General features: G+C 35.6%; 1 long non-coding RNA gene across 1 annotated transcript; it reads right to left on the bottom strand.

The window, feature by feature from the left end:
• Positions 1–19660: 19660 nt before the first annotated feature.
• On the bottom strand, positions 19661–20154 carry LOC104891393 (uncharacterized). The gene is made up of 3 exons (XR_789789.4): positions 20058–20154; positions 19898–19972; positions 19661–19764 (listed from the first exon to the last, which is right to left on the bottom strand). It is a non-coding gene; the product is annotated as an uncharacterized LOC104891393 (long non-coding RNA).
• Between the last annotated feature and the right edge of the window lie 1992 nt (positions 20155–22146).

Consider the following 22146-nt stretch of genomic DNA (forward strand, 5'->3'; position numbering starts at 1 on the left):
CCTCTGGTGAAGCAGTTAAGTAGCTGTTTTCGATTTGTCTCACATTCTCATTGCTTGCTAATAACATCCAATAAGTGCCTCAATTTTCCCTTTCAGTATTTCTTCCATCGTTGATGTCTTTTTCGCTGCTCCAGCCCTCCTTCCTAACCCAATTATATCTACATCTCCTACCTGCTTCCTCATCGTTGCTTTTTTTCAAGTCATTGAGTACTACTCTTCCTTGATAACTTCTCCTTCCTTTACTAACCAATAACCACGGACCGTATCCTTCTTCGCCCATTTTTTTTTATTTTTCGAGAGACTTGCCTTCCCCAAATTGGGAGTTAGAGATTTCTTCTCTGTCCGGATCTTTTAGTTCCCCTAGTGATTTGTTATCCCCACTACCTTCCCCAGCTTCCAATATTACATTATTGGCTTGTTCTATCTCACCTGCTTTTGTTTGCATGTTAGTTTCCTTTGGTTTATTTATGTTACACTTGTCATTTAGATCCCCTATCTTCCCACAAGCGAAACATAAAACCCCTATATTCTCATACTCCATGTGCTGCCAAGCCGAGCCTACCCGAACTTTTGTAACTAATGGTTTTACCAAGGATAGTTCAATCATATCCTTGCAAAACATCCCTTGGTTACCTTATCAGTATTATAGTACGTCAACCTTCAGCAGTTTACCCAATTTCTTAGCAATTGCAGACAATGCTTCCTTTTCATAAAACTCTATCGACAGCTCCGGTAATCTGATCCATACAGATATATTAGGAAATGCATTAGTGGAGGCACAAGAGTTTGGTTTCCACCTTGTGAGCATCAAGTAATGGTTTAAGATAAACCATGGACCTTCAAAAAGAGCCTTTTCAAAGTCATCCAGTAATGAGAATTTGAAGAAAAAACAATACGACCCACATCTATTACTTCCAGTCCTCCCTTTGGGTTCCACATTCTGCGAACTCTTTGGGCCATAAATTCAGGTCTCACTCCAATCCCCAAACATTTTCCCATCAAAGTCATCTGCCATGGTTCTCTAAGCCTTTTTAGCTCTTCCTTGGAGAAGCTTACAGCCATATCATTAGAGGGTGTCAAGTCTTCCACCTCATCCTCCTATTCCATTGAAGTTAACATTATTTTCCTGGCTTTTGAAAACCACTGGGAAGAACCCGCGACTATTTCACGAATTGATGGTTTCACAACTTTATTCTTCGATAATTCACTACTAGAAATAGAGTACTTTTTCAACACAATTGCCTCAACGCTTTACTTAAGTGTTAGATATAATCAATAATTCGCGTTTTTTCTCAACGCTTTTCTGTGTTGCAATATTTCTCATCACAGAAAAGCGTTGAGAATTATTACCACGTGCCTAACACATGATGTCAACCTAAACCCCGCCGCTATTTTCAAACTTTTTGATGAAAAAATAATTAAGTTCTCTCTCTTAACCGCACGCGTATTAGGCGGTCACCCACTAACCACCTAATAGTAGTGGAATACTGGGATCGAGTGTGAGAACGCTAATTCTCAACCGTAATCTCAGAGTTTGCGCTAATTCTCAGAGTTTGCAGCGTTAGTTCTTGAACTTGCTAAATTGGGGTGAGCAAATTGATCTTCATCTTCAAGGTTAATGGTTTACGAGCAAATTCTTCATATTCAAGGTTAATTCAAGCTGTTATTTGACGCAAATTCTGCAAATTACAGGTGACAAATTCTGTAAATTGAAGCCTGCTAATTGTCGCAACTCCATACTCGTTGATTTTCTTCTGCAAATTACTCAAGGTCAGTGATTTTGAGCAAATTCTTCATTCTTTGCTGTTTATGAAACGAAAAAAGTTCCAAATTAATCCAAACTCTCATTCAATTAGTTCCGACGAAGTCGTAAATTTGCTAATTTCCATATCTTCTTTTGTCCACGCAACACCTAAGTGAAATTCTTGGGAATTTTGTTGAAATTCAATGGGCTTTCTGTGAATTTATGTTATTTTTTGTTTTCTAGGTTGTATTTGCACTACTTTTCAAATTCCATAGGTTTGTGGGTACTTAAGTCAGTTTCTTGGGTATCTTACTGAAGAGGGAAAGGTGGCAGAGGATAATTGTTTGTGATTGTTAATATGTATGAAGTCCAAATACAAGAATTACTTTAGGTGCAGATAAATGAAGTCAGTTTATGTATGAAGTCAGTTTCTTGCTGTATTTTGCTCAAAATTTATGACATTAGATGAACTATCTCTGTATAAATTCTGATAATTGGAATATAAACCATACCTGTGATCTTCTCCAGAGGCACATATCAGCAAACATAATTAGGAACTTGTTATGTCAGAGCTGATGGTTCTGTTCTATTATTGTCATGCTTTGTAACTGAGCCCTAGGCTACAGTGAGTGTTAATTTTGCCAGCAACAAAATTCCGACAGGGGTCAACAATATACAAGGTTGTTAGGTTTCCTCCTAATTAATTTATCTCTTTCAATAAACAAATACTATTAAGTCACATTAGAGGGACACTAACCACTTAACTCACATTAACCAATGTGCGAAATATGGTCTAGGAACAACAAGAAAAACTCATATAAAACTTAGATGTATGTACATATACTACGGAAATGGTTGTAGAACAACCTGATGTCTAATTAGATACACAAATTCATGACGCCGGGCTGATTGAGTAAGTAGAACTTGCCAAGACAACACATGACCATTTGTAACACATATAAGGAAAATAACGCACGTCAGAAGAAAAAGTAACCGAATCATGTTGAGTACTAATCATATTCACCATGGAAGCAAAGAACCAACATACAATGTGCTATAAAAACAACAACTTCAACCCTGCATTACTTATAGTCAGTTGAGTTTGAAGTTATTTGGCATAATGAAAACTTTATCATAGTTGCCGCCACAGGAAAACACCAACATAACAATCCAATTAGATCAACAAATCAATTTAAGCGAAAGTGGTACACAAAACCCGACTTATTTTCATCAAATACAAGCTATAACAACATCAATATCACCAAATTTAACAGAATTAATGCATACCGCCATTAAGCTTCCTAATCAATGCTGTTCTGCAATCCTGTCACAAGAACAAACGAGCCCAAATGGTTAATTCAACTTTAATTCGAAACTACTAAATTAATTACAACCGAAAAAAAATATGTAATTTTACTTTGACTATATACTGCACTATAAAACAGATGTTCTTATGTAAGTAGCCAGATAGGAAGAATACTGCACTATATAAAATCATAGATGTGTATATACAGGAATTAAAATTAGTGTCTATTTGTGCCTTTCTTTGTGAACTGATGTATCCTAGTTCAATTCTAATAAAAGTCAAATTAGATCATGCATCATAAATATCTATATCTGTAGGATTGTCGAAGCCTCGCTGCACAACTTCACTTAATTGAGGAAATTCTTCTATAGCAAATAACAAAGGAGCTGTGACGATTCCCTGCGAAAAAAATAGCAATATGTAGAAGGTATTGATAGTTTTGTCAAGCTTCTGAATTCAAGTTTTTCTATTGTCAAGAATAATTTGTCAAAAATAATTTGATGAAGGTATTGATAGTTTTGTCAAGGTTCTGCCCCTGATACCTTAGATACTCATGAAGGTATTGATAGTTTGTCAAGGTTGTCAAAAAACAGAATATGTTTGATGTACATTCTTGTGAGAAGGAATCTTTGTTTTTGTCTCTTATCATATATTGTGTATACAAAATTTTCTTGACATCTAAATGTTGAAAGGTAGAACATTAATTATTAGTTTACTTCAGATTAGGCCTACAATTATTTTGTTTTAGTTTCTTTTGCTGAGTTTTTTAATCTTCCTTTGTACCATTATGTTAAGTTTATCTTTACTGCTGGGTAGGTGTTGATTGCTCGCGAGTGCTATATTTCAGTTGTCCCAGAATAGTTGGATCTGCATTTAGTGTTTGTGTGATTGTGCCAGGTGAGTGCATCTTTTTACTCTAACATATGATGTTATATATACATGTGTGTAGTATAATATAATATTTGATTCTAGGCACTTAAATGCTTACCCATGTTGAATTATAAGTCTTATTGTGGGTACTCTTACGAACATGATTACAATATTCCATAATACTATGATAGTTATTCTATGTATGCTTTGATTGTACTCTCTGTGAAATTCTTGATACTTTATAACCATATTATTCATGAGTATATAATGGTACTTTTGTTGCCCTCGTAGTTATGAATGGGAACTACATTCTTATATGATAGTTTCGGTTTGCATTGAATAGATAATCTAATTTTTTTTCCCTTGTTTTTTTTAATGTAGACATACCTATGACAAAGCTTATATATAATTAGAGTTAGAATTTATGTATGATATAGTGGTATAAAAGATAGGGGATAAGCTCACACCTTCAAATGATGATAGTATTTAATCTAACATGAAATTTTCGTTTTTATATTCTTCATATATTGTTTTGTGTAGCCATGGATACGAGTTGGATTAATTACGAAAATGATGATCCGGCTTTTTATAAAGGTTGCATGAATTTCATTGAGCTAGCTAAAGACACTCTTATAGAAGGAAAAACTCGATGTCCATGTAGTAAGTGCAAGTTGCGTAAATGTATACTACGGATAGATGTAGGGGACATATTTGTTTAACGGTTTCATAAGGAGTATAGGAATTGGATCTTTCACCGTAAAAATGATGAAACAAGTAGTACCCAAGGACCTCTTATAGCCAAGAAACGATAGTAGAGTCGAGACGATATTCGGGCTTGCTAAATGATGCATTTAGTGTTAGCATTCCACTATCCACTTCTCAACCTCAAGATCAATCTTTTGAGGAACCACATTTGGAGAGAAGTATTAGGCGACATGCATGAGGATGATTTCCCTTCTGAGGTAGATACTGAACTTCCATCCTTCAATACCAAAGAAGAAGAAATCAAATATAAAAGACTAATTGAAGCTTCTGATGAGGTGCTTTATGAGGGATGTACTACATTTTCAAAGCTATCATTTCTTTTGCATCTATTTCATCTTAAGTGTATGTTCCATTGGTCTGCCGAGTCATTCACAAAATTGCTTGAACTTCTGATAGATGCATTTCCTCAAATAATGGAATTTCCGTCATCTATTATGAGGGAAAGAAGGTAATTAAGGATTTGGGTCTAGGTTATGAGAAAATTGATGCTTGTCCTAATAATTGCATGTTGTATTGGGGTGACTCAGCGGAAAAAGATGAGTGCCAAATCTGTCATACGTCGAGGTGGAAGGCGGCTAAAGGTAAGGAGGGTGATATAAGTGAGAAAGGTAAAGAAGCCTGTAAGAAAGGTGAGCCAGCTAAGGTTATGCGATATTTTCCTCTTATTCCTAGGTTAAAGAGAATTTACATGTCATCAAAAACAGCAAAAGACATGAGATGGCACAAAGATGATCGTGAGAATGATGGTATGTTAAGGCACCCAGCAGATGCTTTGGCTTGGAAAAGATTTGATGAAAAATATCATGAATTGCCGGAGATCCTCGTAGTGTTAGATTGGGTTTAGCAAGTGATGGTTTTAACCCTTATCGTTTAATGAATACCAATCATAGCACATGGCCGGTGGTCTTGATTCCTTATAATCTACCGCCATGGCTTTGTATGAAACCATCATATTTTATTTTATCTTTAATAATTCCTGGGAAATCTGGTCCGGGGATAGATATTGATGTGTACCTGCAGCCATTAATTCATGAGTTAAAAATGTTATGGGAAGGTGTTGATGCTTTTGATGCTTATAGTGGGAAAAGTTTAAGCTCCGAGCAGCCCTGCACTCTACTATTAGTGACTTTCCGGCATATGCCATGTTATCTGGATGGAGTACAAAAGGTTATAAGGCTTGCCCTATATGCACCCATTCTACTAACTCATATAGATTTGGAGGTAAGATTGTTCCCCGGGTTTCGAAAATGGTTACCTGTTGATCATCCTTATCGCAGTGAAGCTGCTTTATTTGATGGTAAACCGGAATATGGTATTGCTCCAGTTCGTGAAAGTGGATCGGAGGTCTTGAAGCAACAAGAAGGGATCATACATGTTTACGAAAGACTAACATATCTTCTAAGAAGAGTCGGAATAAAAGAGGGAGAGGACAAGTTGGTGCGTCTGCTGATGAAGTTAACGATGGTCCTTGTGAGGATGATGTTAATGAAGTTCTTTGGAGTAAAAGAAGCGTATTTTTTGACTTGGAGTATTGGGAGCACACTCTTTTAAGGCATAGCTTAGATGTCATGCATATTGAAAAGAATGTGTGTGATAATCTATTGGGAACTCTTTTAGACATGGATAAGAGGAGAGATGATGAAAATGCTAGAAAAGCTCTTAAAGAGTTGGGGATAAGGCCACATCTTTGGCTTCAACCTCATGCGAATAGAGTATCGTACATGCCTCCAGCTTCATACACCATGTCTTTAATAGAGAAAGATCGATTTTTAAGAGTTCTGAAAAAGCTGAAAGTTCCTGACGGATATGGATCAAACTTGTATAGGTGCGTCAATGTGAAACAATGGAAGCTTATTAATATGAAAAGTCATGACAATCATGTCATGATGCAAGATATCCTTCCCGTTGCTTTAAGAGCAGCAAAGGCTACAAAAGTGATCGATTTGCTTGACGAGTTATCTTACTTCTTCAAGAAATTATGCTCCAATGTGCTTGATCCAGACGAATTAGATGACGTTCAATCGAAGGTAGAACTTACTCTCTGTAAGATGGAGAAGGAGTTTTTGCCAACTTTTTTCACAATAATGGTTCATCTACTAATCCATTTGGTTGAAGAGGTCAAACTCGGTGGACCCGTTCATTATAGATGGATGTATCCCATAGAAAGGTCGGTATTTTCTAAAATTGTTTTTAGACAATTTTTTTCCCTATTACACTAACATAATTACATTACTTGAAGGTACTTAGCCTATCTGAAATCTCACATAAGTAATAAGGCCCAGCCTGAGGGGTCAATTGCTGAAGGATACTTGCTGAGGGAGACTCTTACATTTTGTTCGAGATACTTGGAAGGTGTGGAGACCGTATTAAATACCTAAAAGGAATGATGATGGCATTCTAGACTTAGTGCATATCTCTATAACTCTGGGGGTCGTGTTATTGGAATGACACAAAATGTTCGTCTTGATGATAGAAGTTTAAGGCAAGCACATCGTTATGTCTTGCTTCACTCAGATGAGATGAAACCTGTCATTCAGTAAGTAGCACAATGAGTTATATTATAAGAGTTCATCAAATTCATAAAAATCGTCAGATAACATTGCATCTTGGCTTGTTTTTAGTGAATTTGTACGTCAAAAGCGAGAAGAGACTCAAATTACGGAAAATCAGTCGAAAGACACCCTTCAAAATGAATGGATAATCTATGAATTCTCAGAATGGTTGAAACCAGGTTTTAAGCCTTCTAAATTTGATCATTGTATTCCTTTTTTAAGTTATGACCTACATCATTTAACCTATACTATTTTTTATTCATAGGTTCACAATATAGACGACTGTAGTATACAAGGAAAGGTAAGAAGAGCTTTAGCACGTGGTCCATTAAATCGTGTGAAAAGGGTGAAAGGTTTTCTAATTAGTGGCTGTAAATTTGATGTCATGGATCGTGAACGACATCGAAAGACACAAAATCATGGAATTATGGTTGAAGCTGAAGGCCAAGAGTACTTTGGAAAGCTGAAAGCAATTTATGAGTTGAATTACTATGGTTCCTACAAGGTTGTAATGTTTCGTTGTGATTGGGTAGACATTCACAGGGGTTTAAAGACAAATGCAAATGGAAGTGTGGTGTGAACTTCTCTAAGTTGATGCATACTGGTCGATATTTGTATGACGATCCATTTATTTTCTCATCTCAAGCAAAACAAGTATTTTATGTTGAGGATGAAATGCAAAAGGATGGTTTCATGTTATTAGAACCAAGCCTAGGGATTTGTTTGAAGTAGGCTATGATGGGCTTAATTAGTTTGTTGTTATGTTTTTCTAGTAGAGTTTGCAAATTTTTCTATCATACAAAAAAGAGATTCTTTGTACTTTGGCTTTTTTCATGTGATCGAGAAGTTTTATAAAAGTGCTATTGCTCTTCGTTAATTGTACGTACCATTATACCTTTTACATGTCATCTTTCAAAACTACCTATTTTGATGTCTTCCATATGGGCTCATGTTAGTCACAGCTAAACACAAAGCACACCAAGGTAAACCACCTCGAAAGCTGCAACAATAAACACTTCAACAGCATATAACTAAGTGTAGGATTACAATCTGCAGAATTCATAAATCTCAGGCGACTGCACAAAACAGCACTATTTGTGATGTAAAACAGAACACTTCATGCACACAGAGATTTGGAAGCAAATTTTTAATAATACACTTTTCTAATAGATTTAGATATTATAAACCCATAGCTTTATACATGAATACTTAATAGATCTTTTGGAAGACGAAAAAGAAACTTCAGCAGCAGCCACAATGTTTATTATTTTATTTAGATCCAACTCAAATACTTTGTAAGAGACAAAAGGAGAAGTGGAAAAGACCAGTATATTCATGCTAGTGTTTTGCATAATGATTGTAAAAGGAAGTCTAAATAAAGAGAAGTGAGGTGCACCAAAAGATGTTTTGCTTGCTTTGGGTGTTTGAAACTCTTAAATTGACAATCGTTAAGATAAACTAAATTGGTTCATAAAAACTGTATAATTTGGAGGATTTTTCCCATTTTTCCCTTTTCCAATGATGGAAAGATAAGAGTTCTTTGCAGCTTTCATCAACCTTTAAGTGAATCTAAACGTTAAATATTCTGATTTTAACCTCTTCCATGGTATTGCTTGGATCTGCACTCAAGATATGCTGTTGCCGAAGTTTGTGATTTATGCTGTAACTGCAAATATGATGGAGGGAAATAAATACGTAAAGTGTGCATACTTATATTATAAAACTAGATGTGATAAATGGCTAATTTGAACTTTTATAGTGTAATCTTCAACTGACAGTGAGATTTCAATGTCATTTTTGTCTTGATTTAACAGGGAGGAGTACTTTTAGGCCCATCTGCTTTTGGTCGTAGTGAGGCGGTCCTAAATATAATATTATTCCCTGCTAGGAGTCTACCGGTATTCTCTCTTCTGCTTTTTTTATTATCCCCTAATACAAAGTCTCAATCTAAACTGACATGTATCACTCACAATTTTTGAAGCTTACTGTAACCACTCACAATTTCTGTAACACCTTCCAGAATTCCAGTTATCATTGTTGCATCTTCAACTGATAACTCGAGCTCCTTCACCATCTCTTCCATAACTGACATGTATCAGTTTGTGCACTGGGTGTGACTGTTACAAAGATCTGACGCACCATCTATCACCTGGAATTACTAAATCTATCTAGAATGACTCCATATTAAACCCTGGCAGAGAGTCAGGAGTGAAATTATATTGGGAAGAGGGTAGATACTTGCCTATACAACTTGTTAATTGAAAAAAAAACATAACAATAATAATAACTTTAGTAGGCTGAAAAAGCATGGGAATAAATGCTGGGAGTTGGGATCTCCAAACTGCACCAATGAGAACCAAACAAAAACAAAACAAAAAAAAAGAAAAGAAAGAAAGAGAAAGGCCCTCGATCCCTAGTTTGCAGCAGACTTCCTCTTCTCTCCTCTCTGCACTCTGTAGTCACAAATTAAATTTCCGATGCCGTCATCCCACAGACAATTATGTAATTTTTGATTGCTAAATCTTTTATTATAATCAGTTTGCTTAGTTCATACTTTCAGTTCTTGATGAACAAACTAAATTAGTTGCATGATCTACACTTGCACATCTTAATTATTTATTTAGGTAGATTAGATTAACTTTAGTTAGTTGATAATAAATTATAAAATGATGAAGAATGGAACATATTCTGATTGCCATATTGAGTCATGACAGAAATGTATTATAATTGCAAGACTATAGCTTGGTCTTCATAAGCAAGTGAAAAAGAACCTAAACTCTAATGTGAACTGAAGTGGACGCTACCAAATTTTGATGAGGACAAGCAGAGAGGATAACTATGTTGCATGGAATAGAAACAGGATGTAAACTGTAGAAATGAAGGATGAAAAAGCACACTTTAAAAAAACAAATAGAAAAAATGTTGAAAATTTTATATATATCATTTTGAGATATAAATATATTTTGTGTGTTATTAGCAATCATAATGTACATAGAAGGTATTAGAGTTAGTTTGGGATTGTTAGTATTTATTGAAAGAAATTAGTATAATGGTTAGGTCATTTTTGGGACTTCAAAGATGCATGAGAGGGAATAACTTGCTGATTGTTTTGTAAATAGGCTCTCTTTGAGGGTTCATCTTTCCCCCCCCTTTACAGGAGTTTCTGAGATGACCTCCTTAAGTGTTCCTATATGTCCTAAATTATAAAATACTCTTACCATAATAGTTAGAAGCTAATAATAGTGTTAATAACCGCTCCTTAATTTTAAGACTCTGGCTTTCTATCTTTTCTTGATAATGTGCTTTTTCGCTGCATTGTTTGCAAGTTAAGCTCATTTTAGATGTGGATATCAAAATAATTGATTCGTAAGAGAAGTAATATCATCGAATCTGTGTAAGATGGATTTAAAATCTGTGTACTTTGGCTTTTTTATGTGATCGAAAAGTATTTATATGTTTTGTTTTGTAGGAATTGTGACAGTGTTATTATGACCTATCGTAGCAAAAGGACACGAGTTGCTGCTGCTTCAGTATCTAATGATGTTGCTTCAGATGCCGCTGCAGCAACTACTTCACGTTCTCCTGCCATGATACCTGAGATGAAGCCTATGGGTTTGAATAACTCACAAGCAGGACAAACACTTCAACCCACTATTACTCCACATTCAAGTACAACTACTACTCTACCTCAACACAAACCTTCAGCATCTGCTTCATTTCCTCCAGCCACGATTCCACAGTCAAGAGCTACAACTTGTACTATATCTCGGCAAAAACTTTTAGCATCTGCTGCCATGATTCCACAGTCAAGAAAAGCAACTTCTACTCTACCTCAGAAAGATCCTTTAGCATGTGAGATGTTACCTCCACTAAAACCCATGGGTTCGAATACCCCAGAAGCTGCAAAAAAGACTCATCCTCTAATTATTCTACAGTCAAAGACTACTAGTAAGGTACCTAAAATTAACCCCATGGGTCATAATGTAGTGAAGTCATGCAAAAGGCCGCAATCTCACATATCCTCACAATCTTCAAGACCTACTGTGATTGACTCTGTACTCCAAAACAGAGCACAAGGTACCAATGCATCAGAGCTTCCTTCAAACCCTTCACTTATAAGACCATCATCAGCATCTCAAAATCCAAGTAAATGGGGACCATTTGGTCCGCCAACTAGTGTAGCATTACCAAAACCTTCAACAGAAGTAAGTGGTGATAGTGGGATATGGAAAACCCCTCCATATTTCTTCCGCATAAAAACTTGCAATCTGAGTCATCACAACAACTTCATCGTCCTAATGCTAAAGATGTGAACAAGGCTAGTGTTAGAGCTGAGAGACAACTACCTAAACACGATTCAGAAAATAACCCCGTTGGTACTCCAGTTGTGAATCACTCAAAAGAACACGATGATGTTCAAACCAAAAGCTTGTCAAGGGAAAAAAAGAATAAGAATATTGAGCGTGATCAAAACAAGCATGTGGAGCAAACAAGGAGTATCCATAATATTTCAAACAAAACAAATTCGGCTAAATCTCGACTTCCCAATTCCGACTCGGGATGGCCAACCAATGTGAAATTTGATGCAAAGGAGGAGGTTCTAATCACAGGTATGAACTCATGAATTTTATTATGTGACTCTTTTCTATCAATGATTCTCATCAAGTTATGGTGTTTTGGATTCTCATGTCATTTGAATAGAGTATTATTATGGCTACTGCCACCCCTCTCCTAGGTACTGCCCTCCCCCTGTACCTCCCCTCCCTCTTTGTGCCAACCCTGCTAGCTGCTGCCCCGCCCCCTTTCTGCCAACCCCTAGCTACTGCCAACCTGCCCATACTATATACACATTAAGCTTATAATTAAACATGCTATAATCAAACCTAATTAAGTTTATAAGGATTTAAAAAGCAAGAAGACAATTATAAAATCATTTCTAAAGAACTATGAGGGCTCTTCTGCCAATGTTATGAGTTTATGAATGTGTTACTCTGTTAGGCAATTACAGTGACTCTTAATTTGAATGTAACTACTAGAGAGGGTAAATGAAAGTGATAATTGCAGTTAAAGTACCTGTGAAAGTCTAAATAACACTATATGTAGTAGAACGACTAATTTATTTGTGTAAACGAGGAGAGTTTACTATATATCCAAGCATAATAAAGAACAACTTACTAGGAAGTTAACACAACTGCAATATTACATAGACTGATAGATGATTCATAGTTTCACACCAGAGTTGATGCTATTAATTGCATCTAGCTTCAAGCTCAGCCACTCTAAATTGATTGAACTGTAGTCTTAAAGAAAAACAGCATCACTAATGAAATATGATAGATTATGATATGTCATGCATGTGACTTACAATCTGCATCAGTTTTGATCCAGCATTCCCTGCTGCCATTTGAATCACTCCCATCCTCTGAGAACTGAGTTGGGTTAGAAATGCTCTTCCTGCAAAGCATATAGCCTTTGACCTGGTTTCTGAGAGAAAGTTGTGGTGCTTTCATCACGAAATGCATGCTCATCCTTATAATAGCCTGCATCCAGGGTACCATGTTCTTGATCCCAGTAGTAGTATGCATTTTGTTGGATTTTTCTGTGGATATCAAGCATTCTGGATGCACTTTCTTGTGAAATTTCTGCAGGATCTGCATGGAAATACTATTAGGCAGAAAAGTCTGAGATTTACATCTATTATACTTATTTTTAAACTTATATCAGGTAATTAAGGCTTATATTAGTGTTCAAGCTATGTCATAAAATATCTGTTGATTTATGTTTTAGTAAATATTCAGATACGGTTTGGAGTTTTCAGATATCTTTAAATGATTCCTCTTTTCTGTTTTTACTTCAACCTTGCTGCGGAATTAGTTCTTTATCATGTAATCATTGTCAACTTGATATCCGTTGCTTGCAGTCCATATGCTGATGCTGCTACTAATTTGAATTTTCAAGTGAATTCTAATTCACTTGATTATTCTCATAAGCTACTCTCTGCGGATGTAAGCTCGAGCCTTGTCGGCCTTGATTAGATGAATCTTAATTGAATATATCTGTGTGTGCAAGGGGGCTGGCAGGGGGAGTGTGTGAATGGTGTGTGCAAGGGGCTGGCAGGGGAGTGTGTGAAGGTGTGTGCAAGGGGGCTGGCAGGGGAGGTGTGTGAATGGTGTGTTAAGGTGAGTGTGTGTGCAGGTGGGATGTGGAGGCGGGCTGTGTGCAGGGCCAGTGTGCATGGGGGCTGGCAGAGGGAATGTCAAGGGGGTTGGCAGGGGATTAGAAGGGTGAGGATCTAACACTATTATATGCACATGAACAATCTCTCTGAGCATTTTGTTTTTACATATTTTGAGATGCCAATTCTTCCATCTATTTGTTTAAGTTGCAGAAGTTGTGGTATTGTTTTTTTACAAGGTTCATATTTTCTTTGGCAGATTCTAAGGGTGAACTTCAGTTGATGAGCGGTTCAATTCAGCCCATAGACGTTTGGCATAGTCGTGGTGTTAGGTACCATGTGCAGTTTAATGAGTTCAACCAACAATTCGGAAAGGTGGGCATCTGGCGATTTTTAGGAAGTGTAGCAAAGGATGGGACCTATTGTCCAATTGGAGAAAAGAATTGGCATCATGTTGATGTGAAACTCAAAACTAAAATTGTTATGAAGATGAGAGTATGCATACAAGTTCAAACTAAAATTGTTATGAATATATATATATGTTTCTTATAAGCTATGTCTTATTGATCTTGCATTATTTTTTTTTTCTTTTTTCGTTGAAGGAACATTTTGTGATTCCTGAGGATGAGGTCTATGATACATTAGCTCTCCAACGTGTTAGCAAATGTTGGAGGCACTATAAACACTCACTTAAATTGACATTTTTCAAACCCGATAAGCTTACAGAGGAAGAACATTATGATATTGTGCCTAGTGGACATACTCGTTCTGAATGGAAACCATTGGTTCAGTATTGGTTCTCACTCAAAGGACAGGTACTTCTCTCTTTTTCGATTTATCATTATAACGTGTGACACATCTTACTTCTACAATATTAACTAAAACTTCCATTGCGAGTGTAGCAATTGTCTCAACTTGGAAAAGCGGCACGAGCAACTCAAAATCAAGTTCATACATTGGGTTATACTAGTTACCTAATATACGAGCTGATTATGTAAGGAATAAATTTTCACTCTCATAGTTTCAATTAATTATTATATCACCCTCCTTTATTTTAGTACATAACACCTTTATTAACTTCCTCCTTATTGCGTGTTTCGCTTATATTGTTTTGTTAATATGGTATATTCTACGAAATTATATGTTGGTTTAGTTGGTTGAGTATAAATTTAAGTTATATTTATTATGGCTGCCTTAGAAATGAACGATATCATTAGCAGGCCAAAAATAGCAAGTGACTGTAGAACCATTTTGTCCATTTTGGTTTAATGCGACTATTCTCTAGGTAGTAACTTTGAAAAGTCTTTAAAAATAGACAAATATCATATGCATTATTATATCTAATATAATGACTTACTACAAGGTAACTAATTATTTATAGGAAGATGAACATGGAGAAGAAATGAGTTTGATTGAACTTTGGGAAGCAACTCATAAGAGAAAGGATGGAACCTATCTTGAAGGCACAGACACTTCAGACTTTTTGGTACTTGGTCTAACACATTAGTCTATCTTTGCATTCTATTTTTCTATCATCAGATTTACATTATTATTCCCTAAAAAACTATGTAGGAGATGCAAAGGCAAAGGTTGATTCATTAAAGCTTTGTAATCCTTCTATGTCTCGTGTTGACGTTGAGAATGAAGCCTTTCAAACTGTCATGAATGGAGATGAAGTACCTGAACGACCTCAGGGATATGGATTTGGGTGAAAAAAAGTGATATTCATGGGGTGCGTGGTATGCTTAGAAAAGAAGGAAATGGAAAATTAAAAGGAGACATGTGGAACTAGAAACGTTGTGGAAACATCTTTATTGAAGAAGAGAAATGAGGAACTTGAAAAACAAAACAAAGAGATAACTAACAAGTTTGATGAGCATACTAAGATGATGAAGACCGTTGCTACACATTTTTCTCTAGTGTTGGATGCGGTGCGTGATGGAAAAGCTTCTGCTCAACTTATAGATGCTGCAAAGTCAGCTATGCATTTGATTACTACAGAGGTATTGTTATAATATTATCATTCATTGTTTCACTTGAATTTAAAATCAAGTTGATTACTGGTTACCTATTCTTTTCTTTTGTCATTAACTAACTTTTTAACATCTTTTATAATTGACCATCACTATAATATATCACATTAATTACTTATGTCATTCTTTGTTTTTTTTTTTTTTTTTGAGGATCAAGATGATGGTGAAGGAAAAGAAGCCAAGGATCCATTATTGTATTAGTACAACTTGTAAAGCTATTAATGATTTGAAAAGGCTTTGTAAAAGATATATTTCTTTTGTTCTGTTTTTTTGGTAAGGTTTTAAGAAGTTGATAGTAGACATTATCTAATTGACTTATTTGTAACCGAACAGGATATTTTAGTGTGTATTTAATCATTAGTGAATTAATACAGATAATATTATTATATATATTATTGGTCATTTCTACTTAAGTATTTTTTATTGGAAAATCGCTTATAATATATTATATTTGATCCATATCCAATTAAATAATAGCTATTATTATTAGATGTTTTTTCTAGGCTAAAATCTCGATACTTTTTTGTGTTAAGAGTTATTTTGGCTCTAAAAATTTATTTGTGGAGGTAAAATATTCTTGACGCTGGAATGTCTAGAACATATTGTGCGATGCAGAAAAGCGTTGAGAAACCCAACACAAAACAACGTCACGCATATTTCAAGACGCAGAAAAGTGTTGAGAAACTCAACACAAAAAAGCATCACAAGTCATACTGGACGCATCTCTGCGTTGAGAATCTCAACGCAAGAAAGCGTCGAGAATTCTCCACGCCTAAAATCTCGACGCTTTTACAAAGCGTTGAGAATCAATTTCTCAACGCATTTTTCCGTCTAGAATATTGAGGAAAAGCGTTGAGAAAACACTCTTTTTCTAGTATCGTTACTTGGTCATTCACTCTGGTGTTCTCCCCTCCATGAGAAAGGTTTTGATCCTTTTCTATTTCTACACTTGTGGATCCGCATGCTTCTTTTGATGGTCTATTCGCAGTCCACACTATTTCATTTTCCATCTTCATTGTTCAATACTTCTCTCCTCTGTGATACCCTCCTGAAAAGAAGGTCCATGATCCAATTCCTGTAACATTGTTTCTAACTACACAAGGGCATTCACTATACAAACACACTTAATTAGATAAAAACTTTGAAAGAGTATTCAATTCAGAATGAAACTAACAATCCCTAAAAAGAAAATTAATCTATGGACTTCCCTTCTAAAATATTCACTTCGAGGTCCTTACATGTAAAACATGCAAGATGAAATCCTAGTGATGAAAATTCTAGAGAGAGAAAGTTTTGTGAGCATAACACAATGACAGCTCTGCCTTACAATATAATGTTGAAGAATGCAAAAGTTAATCCAGATTTCCTCTCCACTTTGTTCTTGTAGAAGTGAATCATCCATGGTTCTTCCTCCACTTTGTTCTTCTCTATGGCCATCTTCTTACTCCACTTTTTTGTCGCTGTGGAAAAAAAGGTATGCAAGGTTTTGGCTTCAATTGAATTAGAGAAGGATTGAAGGAATATAAAAGGTCCAATTAAACTTAGAAATCGTTTTTTTTCTCTTTGGAAAATGGGGATTAGAGCTGTAATCGAAATTGGAAAGATTGAAATTCTTGGGAGCCTGAAACAGGAAGACGGAGGCAAACGAGGAGTTTGAGTTTTGAAATCGGAAGAATTATCTCAGGCATGAAATAAAGCAACTAATAGTTAGTTTTTTTATAAAAAAATGGGTAAAAAAATATAATTGGGCCCTTATATTTTGGGGCCCTGTGTAGTTGCTCACCCTACACAAGGCCTTAGTCAGGCCTGACAGCAACAATATATCAAATGATAAAAATAGTTTGACATATTGTTGTAGTTTCTTATAAAAACCGCAACATGTTGTTATATATACGCTTTTTTTCCACACATAGGCTATTGCTTATGTATGGCTAAAATCGCAGCAATTCAATAGCAACAATATTTTTTTTTACTAGTGTTTTCAATAGGAAAATCAATTTATTTTCTATATGTGGTTTTCACCCTTTCTAAGACACGTATATCGAGACGATCGTAAATGGTGTTTTTGACCTTGTTTATAACGTTTTTTTTTTGGAAAACGAATGCTGCCAAAAATCATTATGGGACGCGATAATTTCAAGAATCCAGTTGAAATGATTACCAATACGTAAATTTTTTGGGCATGTGTTTCTAGGCGATCTTAAATGACACTTTTGACCATCAAAATGAATTAACTTTAAAAACGGACGCTACTGAGTGTATTTTATAGGCACAAATTTGGAGAAGCCAAACGAAATGAGTACCAATACTTCAATTTATTCTCAATTTTTTGGAAGCGATCTTAAGAAGCACTTTTGACTTTAGAAAGAACTTTTTTTGAAAAAACGGACACCACCCTACACCTTATACTGCGCTAATTTCGAGAAGTCTGTCGAAATAAGTACAAATATGTCAAATTTGGGTCACGTGTTTTGAGATGATCTGAAACTGTGCTTTTAATTTTCGAAATGATTTTATTTAAAAGGACACTACTGAGCGCCCTTTAAAGACGTGAATTTTGAGAAATCAGTCGAAATGATGACCAATATGTAAAGATTTTCAGCTAATGTTTTAAAGCATTCCTAAACAACACTTTGATCTTCGAGATGACTTTTTTTTTTGAAAAACGGACGCCACCAAGCGTTTTTCATAGCTACGCATTTTGAGAAGTAGATCGAAATGAGTACCAAAAGGTCAATTATATAGGCACACTTTTTCAAAAAAAATTAATTACAAAAAAATAGTTTGGCGCAATTACATTGTATAACGTAGCTTTTTAACCAACTTAACTGGTCATAATTAGAGTGGGGCTATTTCAGAAAGATAGTTGGGATTATTCTAGAAAAATAGTTAATAGTTAAAATATTTCCTCTCAGTTTTTCCTATCATTAAGGGGTCGTTTGGTTAGGAAAGGGTAAAGAAAAATGTATGACGAAAGGGTTAGGTAAGGAAAGAAATTCCAAATCCCAATTAGCCTACGTGTTTGGTTTGTTTCAAAGGATAAGGGCTTCAAAATTTCTTTCTCCTTCCCTTTAATAATCTCTTTCTCTCAGACACGACAAGAAAACCTGTGAACCTTGGCCGACAGTGGTGCCGACAGAGACTAGTGCGTTACCTAGCCTGGTATGGTGGTAGTATGACGAGGGTGGTATGTATTTCAGTCCATATACCACGTTTATAGTTGTCTCTTTATCTCTTCACTAGATATGGTACGGTGGTCGTGGCGGCTCGTCTCTTGGTAACTTTTCTATTTCAATCGCCGCATCTAGTATAATGGTGGTGGTGGGGTGACGCCTAGCGTTTCGTCAATCTCTTCTTCTCACATCCGATCTTATGTGGTGGACTGGTTGTAGTGCGGTGAGCTTGGGTCGACGGTGGGCCTAGCATGGTCAATGGTGGTAACGGCGTAGTCAACAGGGTCTGGTGGTGGTCAACAGGGTCTGGTGGTGGTGGGTCAACAGGGTGTTGGTGGGGTCAACGGCGGAGTGGTGGTGGTCATGATGGTTATGTTGCAGTGGTGGATCCAACGTGGGTTCAACTAAACCCACGAGGATCCAGAAAAAAATAAAAAAGGAAATAGATTTGCTTTGTATACAACAAAAGTGTGCAATATCGTTGAACAACATTGTAGCTCAGCGGCAAAGCATGTGTACTAGTGTTCTTTAGCTCAAGGGTCATAGGTTCGAATTCTCTGATGAGTTTCATTCCATCTCTTTTGCCCTTTTTTTGTCCTCCCTTTATGCTTATATTATATTCTTAGTCTTTCTTTTTTTTTTTTATCCTCCATTATTTTTAAACTTTCTTTATTATCTATAAATCTCTCTCTCCCACCAAGTACAAATATAGTAAAAGGTAATAAATCTAGTTTATTTTTCGTTCTCATCCCATTTTTCTTGCTTAAGCAATCAATTAATCATAACCTAAATAAAATTAGTTACTAAAAATTCACTATGTTAGTTACTTGATTCACTACTCGAATATTTATATAATATACAATGAGAAGTGTGTTAAAATGAAAGTGACTAATGTTCATATATATTGACATTTTTATATGTGCATTTGTATACTAAATGTACATGTATTAATTTTTGAAAATGGAAGAATTTTATACATCACTTTCTAAACAGAAGTCATGATAGAACTCATTATTACTCAAATTAAACTTTCTAAACAGACGTAGCCCGGTATCAGGTTCTGGAACGCGTTATCGGTAGGAGCGAAGACGGTCGTTAATCTTCCAACTTGGACTTCCATCCACCAACTATGGCATCGTAATCTTCCTGCATATTGTACACAATTAAGAAAAATAAAAGAGCATTAGCCCAAGCTCAATCAAAAAAATATAACATTACATATAGTCAAGAAAAAAGTAAGTATATCCAGAATCACCAATGTGCACTGAATGTTACAAACCTCAGAGAAGTCTGTAATGAATCTTTCCTTTTCCTTCTCGACTGCGTTTAGTTCTCTTTCCAGAACTTTGGAGAACTAAAACATAAGGACACAATTTCATAAGAAAAATATTTAAAGTAATACTTTAACTTCGAAGAAACATAGGGCGATTAAATGAAACCTGATCAGTCCTATCCTCGGCGATAACCTCATCAAATCCAGCATCTCTGAGCGTCTGGATAAAATGTATAATCTTTAGCATACTTGCTAGACTGCTAGTTGCTAATGAGACGAATGTTTGAATTTCTCAAAAGACAATAAAGCATTTCTCCTCCTCAAACACGTAGTTTGACTTTCTTGGTCAATTTGTAAAAACTTTCACCAAAAAAGCCGGTGAGCCACAACCACAGTTGTTCATCCTACCATGACCCGATCAAGTGCCTGCTGCACACTCTTTTCAGACTCTGCATCAAGTGCACTGGTTGCTTCATCAAGTAGCAGTATTGATGGGTTCTTCACTAAAGCACGTGCTATAGCAACCCTTTGCTTCTGTTATGTCTTCAATCTCCGTCATTGTGGATCTTCTATGCAACAACACAAACAAAATTAGCACATTAAATAACTGATGTTTAAAGAATTAGCAAACATGATTAAAGACAATAAACAAAGAAGTAAGAACAGATGGGAACAATGTTAAAGACTTATTGATTGACAATAAACTAAGAGTTGTCTGCTACTTTTAAATTTTGAAAAGCAACAACGCCTGTTGAACCCTAGTTTTGATAATGACAAAGAAACAAAGGAACAAACTAAGTAGTGAACTAATGAATTATTTAAGTGTATGGTGTCTAAGGTATCAATGCAAGGAACTGGGAGAATACGAAGTCAATGAAGAAGTCAAGAGAGGATTTCAAAGGCTAAGTAAAGAAGTTTCTATGTTGATACTGGAGCAAGCATTGGATCAAGAATAATAGAAGCTAGGCGTTTTATTTTCTAGTTCCAATGTAAAGGAACAAAGAAAGAATGGTAAGGAACTGTGGCAGTCTATTTGAGAATGAAGCGTTTGTTCCTTTGTAAGGAACAAACTAAGTGGCACTTAGCTAATATGTTAAAGGAACTAAACTAATATAAGGAACTAGACTTAGGCGTGTACTTAGTAAAACGATTAAAAGATAATGGAGTAAGTCATGCCTAGATTATAGGAAATTAGTTATTTCTAATTTCAAAATGATAAAATCATTTTAAAAAGAAAATCTGTTTTGGAAAAGATTTTATTTTTCGGAAAATAAGAAAATAAATATCCGGTTGTTAGAAAGATTTTATTTCAAAGATATTATTTTCTTAAAGATTAGAAATTCAGATTTAAAGATAAAAAGAGTTTATAAAAACTGATTTTCGGATAATGCTAAGGAACTCCTATTATTTAGGAGTAATGGCTGCATTTTATCCACTTCATTTATAGTTCATGGGATCATGGGACATGATGTAAAACGTGTTCCTTAGGGGAAGGAACATCATGGGTAAATGGATTAAAACGTGTACTCTAACATTAATCCCACGTTCTTCATGATTAACACTATAAATATAGAAGTCTAGATAAGTTCCAAATTGTGTCTGACTAAGTAATTAAGTGAGTTTAACTTATTAAGTGTCAGTGCCTTCATTCTCTCATAATAGCCATTTGTTCTTTGCCTTCTTACTCTAATTCCACTAAGCTTATTTCGATCAATTGTATTTTGGTTTTTGGGGTAAGGGAACTTTGAGTGAAGTTCTGTAAGAGAAAGGCTTTGAGTGAAGCTTGTATGTGTGAGAAAACTTCGAGTGAAGTTGAGAGGAACTGCTGTTAAGGGAACAGTGGTTCAGGAACTTGAGTTTAGGAACTCAAGGTAGGCTCGAGTTAGAATTAGGTTGTAACAGAGTTGTTTGGCCTAATTAGTGAAAGTGTTGAGTTTAAAATCCCTAGTGGTCGAGTTGTTTCTTCTTGTTGGGCCCAAGAAGTTTTTCCTCGTAAAAATCCCTTGTGTTCCTTTAGCTTGTTTATTCGTTTAAGTTTTAATTTCCGCAAAAAGTTACGTTTATTTCTACACCTACAATTCACCCCCCCTCTTGTAGTGTTCCTAGGGAAATAACAATTGGTATCAGAGCTAGAACTCACGTAAGATAGGAAACCCTATTGAGAAAAAGATCCAAGGAACAATGAATACCACCGAGAAACTTGAAGAAGGTTATTCCACTCAAAGGCCTCCTATGTTCAATGGGAAGTACTACAA

Source organism: Beta vulgaris, chromosome 1, assembly GCF_026745355.1.
Source record: "Beta vulgaris subsp. vulgaris cultivar EL10 chromosome 1, EL10.2, whole genome shotgun sequence".
NCBI lineage: Eukaryota > Viridiplantae > Streptophyta > Magnoliopsida > Caryophyllales > Amaranthaceae > Beta > Beta vulgaris.